General features: G+C 36.9%; 1 non-coding gene across 1 annotated transcript; it reads left to right on the top strand.

Moving 5' to 3' along the window:
• Positions 1 to 6,163: 6,163 nt before the first annotated feature.
• Positions 6,164 to 6,270, top strand: LOC145151807 (small nucleolar RNA R71). The gene has a single exon (XR_013732361.1). It is a non-coding gene; the product is annotated as a small nucleolar RNA R71 (small nucleolar RNA).
• Positions 6,271 to 7,433: the final 1,163 nt, after the last annotated feature.

Here is a 7,433-nt window from a genome sequence, read left to right as displayed (position 1 = left end):
GATCGAATGTTTCTTGACCAAAGCATCTTCCAATCATTCCACAACATACTACATAAGTTCCAAGCTCCATTTTAAGCTCCAAACGCGCATCCAACTGTGTGATATCCCTATTTTCACGGCCAGAAAAGACCGATTTTGTTTATGCTTTGTTTAAAAATCAGAGTAACATTTTAAATAAAAGTGTTGCGGAATTTGTTCCCAAAATAAAATATGATAAATATTTATCAAAGCATTTCCATATAAATGTATTTCATTAAAAACCTCGGGATGTCATGTTCGATACAGATCAAAAGCATAAACAGTACAATATAAGCATTACTACATTTATTCATATCTACAGGCCTATATCTGTAATCTCTCATCCCAAACATCATATCTATGCTCGTGCACCACTACCTGTAATACAAGAAACTGAGTGGGTCAGACTTGGGAGCCTAGTGAGCACATAGGGTTTTCAACCCACAATAAATAAGTTTATTAATTTCATCAACCAACAATAACCCGATTACCCGTTCCCGTTATCCTCACTTTACGTCCCTAAACACCTATCATAAGGGACCTAGCCTAAGGATCATCATCGGGATGGACACTACTGCTAAGGGGGTTCCTCAACAATAAATGTCCTAAAGGCAACCATGAGGGGGATTGAGTACACCGGTGAACACATCGTTCACAAACACCTACAAGTTGCGAGCCTGCTAGCGTTCCACTGGACTGTCTAGAAGAGTCCGTGGTTGTCATCCATACTCCGCTAGATGACAGAATCAACAACAACAACATCGAGGCCTCTCATCATTTTATCACACATCGTCTATTACATCTGCCCATGTTTTACCCCAACATTTTGTAGATATAAAATACATATACAGTTTAAATCATTTAAAACATGTATAAAAATCTTTCATCAGCATAGACAGCAAGTATTCAGACAATATGCACACATAGCACATAATTTATATTAAATACTTCATATCTATGTGTAAGATGAAAGTGACTATGCACTCACTTGAAAAGGTGGTGACTCTGCACTCGGACAACGCTTCGTTACTCTTAAAACAATTTTCCTCGACAAAACAGCGGGTTTTTATTAAAAATCGAGCTTCGCTGGAGCAGCGTTTCCGAGCCGAAAGCTTTTCTTCTCGGAGCCGTCGGGCGCTCCGGGGCTTCCTTCTCGTGCTAGGGAGGTTCCCTAGACTTGGGAGGGGTTTAGGGAGGCTAGAGAGAAGTTAGAGAGAGAAAGAAAGGCTTATGGTGTGAAGAAAATATGAAGAGTTCACCCTTTATTTATAGGGATTTTATAGTAAAGTAGCCCCTAAGTTTCGTCCGTATCTTCCTCGTACGAGCTCTGTTTTCTACATTCTTTATATCCACGCATTGGTATTTACGAGTACTACAACTTTCATTTAGACCCCGTCGGCTAATTCTCCTTCTATCTTAGATTTACAAAAACTGTATCGTATTTATCGCGCACGAAGAGTAGCGACTAAGCTTCATCCATATCTTTTGCATACGAGCTCCGTTTCCGACATTATTTATATTCACGCGTTGGTCTTTACGAGTACTACAACTTTCATTTAGACCCCGTTGGCTAATTCTCATTCTATCTTGGATTTACAAAACTGTATCGAATTCGCCGCGCTCGAAAAGTAGAGACTAAGCTTCGTCCATAACTTTCGCATACGAGCTCTGTTTTTGACGTTATTTATATCCACACGTTGGTAAAAATAAAATCTACAACTTTCCTTTTTACTCCGTCGGCTAATTCTCGACCGATCTTAAATTTAACAGTAGGAGGTGATTACACTGTTAAATGTCCGCGTAAAATTCATAACTTTTGCATACGGACTCCGTTTTCGTCTGTCTTTTTGTCGTTGAGTTCCTATTAATGGTATCTTCAACTCTCATTTAGGTCGCGTAAGCCAAAAAACGCTTGAACTAAAATTCGAGTTTCGGGCCGTACACTGCTATGCCAAATCTTAGAAAAATCATAACTTCCTTATACGAAGTCAGATTTGGGCATTCTTTATATCCCCAGAATCCTTGTTTCGACCACCACCACTTTATGTAAAGATATCGGGTTTATCTCACACTTTAATTTTGACGCTTATTTTTATTCTTTATTAATTATACATTTATAATTAAGTATAAAGCACATAAATTCACATAATTCACATAATACTCAAATAATTCATTTTTATTACTTCAAAAAGAGTTACAATAGTTGACCTAGACTATTACATCATCTATTAATGCTCCCAAAGCACTGCTCCACTCAAACTATCTGAAATTGACATAAAAACATGAGCAGTACGGGAATTCTTACGAATTACATGAGCTGAACGTTATTTAAATAAATGAAATGCAAATGTACAAAATATGATACTAAATAATAATGAAAACTACCCTAAAAGATGCATAAAATGACATCTAACAAATCTCCCCAAGCTTAATCCTTACTTGCCCTCAAGTAAGAAAAAGATAAAACATTATAAACAAATAGAAAGATGTAGATGACATAAAAAGGAACTTAGAATAAAAACTAAAACAAGATTAAGGAAACTAAAAATTTAAACTTTAACAAAACACTTCACTCTTTTTTTTGTTCATATGATCAGATTTCATAACGAGGAAGCTCCAATGAAATCACTACCTAAACAACAGTCTCAATACTTTATATTAACGATTCATAATTATATTTAATGAGTTAAACCAAACTTGAGCAAATAATTTATACGCCGAATTAAATTTGTGAAAACAGTGTATTTTTAAAAATAATTTCACGAAAATTCGTTTATAAAAACTTAGCTTGACCAACCCCTCCTTTTTTTTCGAACTCGTCCAGTAAACGCGGTAAGCTCCATTATGGACAGAAAATCCAAGCTTACCCCTATGATTCCACTTCGAGGAATCAATCTCATTATACCACACATCTTCCTCGTATTGATCAACTCTTTAGATTTAGCTTGCTTGCTTCTTGATTTTGACTTGAACTTGACTTGGATTTGACTTTGACTTGCAGATTTCTTCAAGTTGCTTGATATACCATTTCTAACATATATATCGACTGGGTGTGAATTTTACTTTGACGCCCACCATATCTTCAATACTTCAAAAATGATAATACATTGTGGGTATAACAAGAGTTCCCTACTAACCTCAAAAGGCGCAGAAACTATAGGGTTCAGTACTTCAAGGAATGATAAGGGTTATCCAATATAGGTTCTTTTTAAGGCATCTAAGGAAATTATTTTCAAAACACTGTTCGTTTTCCATCCCACACTTCCATTGTAAAAATTATCTGACTCATATGTTGGTTCATATTGAAAACATTTAAAGCACTTGAAAAGATAATTGTTAAAATTGAGTGTAATGAGACTGTTATTTTCGGTAACTATCACACTTCATCTTAACAGAGCTATCGAATGTAAATAATATCCTCATCTCATGTAATTTTTAATTTTTTGGATTTTGATATGCAGAAAATAAAAAATAACTAGAAATGAAAATCTTTTTGGGGTTTTCTTTGTTTTTTTGAATGCAAAAAAATAAAAAGGAAAATATAATATTTTTTGGATTTTCGAATTTTTATGTGCAAATGCAATGCAGAAAATAAAATTTAAAAAGAAAAACAAAATTTGAAAATTTTAAATGAAAAACTGAAAATTTTAAAATTTTTAACAAAAAAAAATGCGATTTTTTACACTAACCCCCTCCCCTAGCTTAAAATGATGCATTGTCCTCAATGCTTAGAGAGGAATGAACAACTCAATAAAGAAAATAAAAGCAAAAAGGTGCAGTTAGGAATGAATGTACCTGATAAGTTGGTAGAAATCTGATTTTGACGACAATGTGGCGAAAAATCTGAATTTCAACGACTTTGAAGATCCTCTGATTTCCCAAGCTTGCTTGGAACTGCGACCATCTCTTTATTGAAAGCATAAATACTAAAAACTACTCATCGGGTTGCCTCCCAGAAAGCCGCCCATTTTTAAAGTCGTTGGCTCGACTTTGCCCAACCAGATTATTAACTGGTGTGGTTGGGACTTCCTTGAAGCTCAACTCTTTTTCTTGTGACTCCAGATCCCTTCAAATATGGCAATATGGGTGGATCTGGAACTTGTTCAGCAAACAGGATAGACTCCAAATAGTTATCAGATAAGTCTTTCGGTTGATTAGACTTCTTTCTCTTTCTGATCTTCTTTTTCTTCCCAGAAATCTCCTCATTCTTTCTTTAAACTTTCTTCTTTTCAGTTTCGTATCTGAAATCACCACTTCCACCTTTTCTTTTTCCAAAAGTTTTTTTTTTCTTTTCATATTTTTATCTGATTCTTCTTCCGTAGCAGAATTCAGCTCAACCTCTTCCACCTCCCCAAGCTTATCTTCTGCCAGCTCCTTGGATATATTATCAGATGAATTCCTGTCTAAAAAATTTTCTTGAACAGAGACATTAGAAAACTCACAGCAGCCCTCAGACAAAGGACTGCTGGTACCCATATAATTGACAAAAACATTTTTAGAAGGAAAATCATCATTATTAATTTGAATTTTAACCACTTCCTCATCAAACTCCATTGAAATCATTCCATTGAAAACATCAATTTTCGTTTTCGCAGTTTTCATAAAAGGCCTTCCCAAAATAATAGAGTTTGCATCAGAAGTGTCTAAGTTTCCCATGTCCAATATATAAAAATCAGCGGGAAAAATCAGATTATCCACTTGGACAAGAACATCCTCCAGTACACCTTTTGGGTGTACTGTTGAATGATCCGCCAACTGGATGATGGTCCCGGTCTTTTGCAAAGATCCCAATTTTAATTTTTCAAAAATAGAAAACGGGAGGACATTAACTGAAGCTCCTAGATCAATCATGGCTTTTGGAAAATCAAGGTTCCCCAATTTACAAGGAATTGAGAAAATCCCCGGATCCTTGCACTTTAGAGGCAAACCTTTTTGTAAAATAAAGGAGATATTTTCGCCAGCTTTTACAATCTCATTAAATTTCATTTTGTTTTTTGAGTTGCATAAAATTTTAAGAAACTTAGCATAGCGAGGGATATGTTGGATAATATCTAAAAGTGGGATATTTACCTCAACCTTGCGAAGAATTTCCATAATATCTTCATCATCTCTTTCGCGCTTCGTACTCTTCAGTCTTGATGGGAATGGAGGTAATGACTTGTACTCCTTCAGAATTGGCTTGGGTAGTGTTGGAGTTTCTTTTTCTTCCAGCTTTTCAGATTCTTCTTCAACCAACACCTCTTCAAACTCTTCAGCTTCAGCTTCTTTTTCTATCCCTTCCACATCTCCTTCTTCTATCAGAACCTCTTCAAACTCTTCTTCATCATTGTTTTCTGGTTCAGATGAGCTTGGGCCTTCATATGTTTTCCCGCTTCTCAAGAAAATAGCACTCACATTATGCTTTGGATTGTTTTCAGTATGTCCTGGTAACTTTCCTTGAGACTCCAGACGACCCACAGAAGTGGCAAGTTGAGACACCTGTTGCTCCAGATTCTTGATACTAGCTCTAGTTTCGGTCTGGAATGCTTGGGTGCTCGTGGCAAGACTTTTTACTATATCTTCTAAGGCCACACTGGAGCTACTGGGTTGATGTTAGAAGTTTTGATTCTGGAAATTCGAGTTCTGAAAGTTGGGATGAAAGTGAGAATTTTGATGAAAATTTGTCGGCTGAAAACACAGTTGCTGAAAATTTCGTTGCTGCTTAAATCCGGGTGGAGGCTGGAATTGTTGTTTCTGCTGATAATTATTCTGAAAATTCTGGTGGTAGCCCCCGACAACTTTTACTGCAACTGTATCCTCTTGCAATATTGGGCACATGTCAGTAGGGTGATCAGTCTTCAAGCATATCCCACATTGTTTCTTTGCAGCTGCTTTTTCTTTGGTCATGAGGAGAACAACTTTCGTCAATTCAGATATCTGAGCTTCCAGATGAACATTGTTGACTTCCTTGACACCCCTTGGTTGATCTGGATACCACTCGTCTTCATTTCCAGAGTGTTTAGACTCGATTGCCAGCTTTTCAATCAGCTCTCTAATTTCAGTTGGTGTCATATCACCCAAAGAACCACCACTGGAAGCATTTATAAGGCGTCTTTCCATGGGTGTCAGACCTTCACAGAAACAGTTATAGAGCTGGTAATCACTAATTCCATGTTGGGGGCAATAGACCAACAACTTCTTGAATCTCTCCCAATAGGTATGTAAAGCTTCTCTTTTTCCTTGTTTGATACCAAGGATTTCTCTTCTGAGACTGGAGACTCGCGTTTCTGGAAAATATTTCTATAAGAACAGCTTCGAGAGCTCTGCCCAAGTGGTGATGGAACCAGATGGGAGTTCATATAAACATTCTCTTGCAGAATCTTGAAGCGAAAAGGGGAATGCCCTTAACTTTATCTGGTCTTCTGTGACAGCATAAGGCTTCATTCCTGAACAAACCACATGAAATTCCTTGAGGAATTTATGTGGGTCTTCATTTTCCAATCCTCTAAAAGTGAGAAGAAGATGAATCAGCCTAGATTTAAGTTCGAAGTTCTGGGCTTCTGGAAACGTAACGCAAAGGGGCTGCTGGTTGACCTCTTGAGTGGCCCACTCTCTAAGGGTCTTTTTTGCTTCATCTCCACTCATGTCTGATTCTTCAGATTCGGTTTCTGAAGAGTCTGCGGTTTCAGATTTAATGGAGGAATGTGCGAAATAAGTTTTATAAGGGTTGTTTTGAGGAGAAGATGGGGGTACTTTCGGAAAAATCGGATCTGGTTCGTTCCACAAGGGAGTTCCTTGTGGTGTGGAGGTTTCTGGGGGTATGGAAGATGATGAACCAAAGAGACCAGTTGATTGTTTCTTTCTTGCTGCCTCTTTTTTCAGTCTCCTTGCAGTTCGCTTGATTTCTGGATCAAAAACTAAAGGTGTACCTGAACGAAAAATTCTTGGCATAAAACTATTAGAAGGCACCGTGTCCCCGGCAACGGCGCCAATTTGTTAACACGCTGTCGCGTACGTATTAAACAAATAAATTTATCACTGCTTGGAATGCACTAAAAAGATAGCACAGGGAAGCAGGGTCGAATCCTCAGGACACAGCCTAAAATTCAATGCCTTTTTGCATCAAGCACATCTAGTCAAGAAACAGAATATAAATGGGGGATTTAATTATGAACTAAAAACTAAAAATGCAGTGATATTAAATTAAACGAGAATCAATAATAAAAACGGTTTCAGCTCTGCTGCGACTTTCCTAATCATGCAATCAACATCGACCTAGTTATTTGAGATGCGTTCTATCTAAGCTGGTACTGAGAAAAACTAACAAGCTCTAGTATAATCTCTTTTACCTTATTTAGTTAACCAAAACAAGCTCTTCAATTAACCCTAACTTTTTACTGTCTAATCAAACAAGCTCTTAATTAAATCAGAAAAGT

The sequence above is a fragment of the Lactuca virosa genome, chromosome 1, assembly GCF_052849685.1.
Source record: "Lactuca virosa cultivar CGN04683 chromosome 1, Lactuca_virosa_CGN04683_v6, whole genome shotgun sequence".
Classification (NCBI taxonomy): Eukaryota; Viridiplantae; Streptophyta; class Magnoliopsida; order Asterales; family Asteraceae; genus Lactuca; species Lactuca virosa.
Note: the sequence above shows the minus strand (reverse complement) of the source record. Positions and strands in the feature narration are given on the sequence as shown.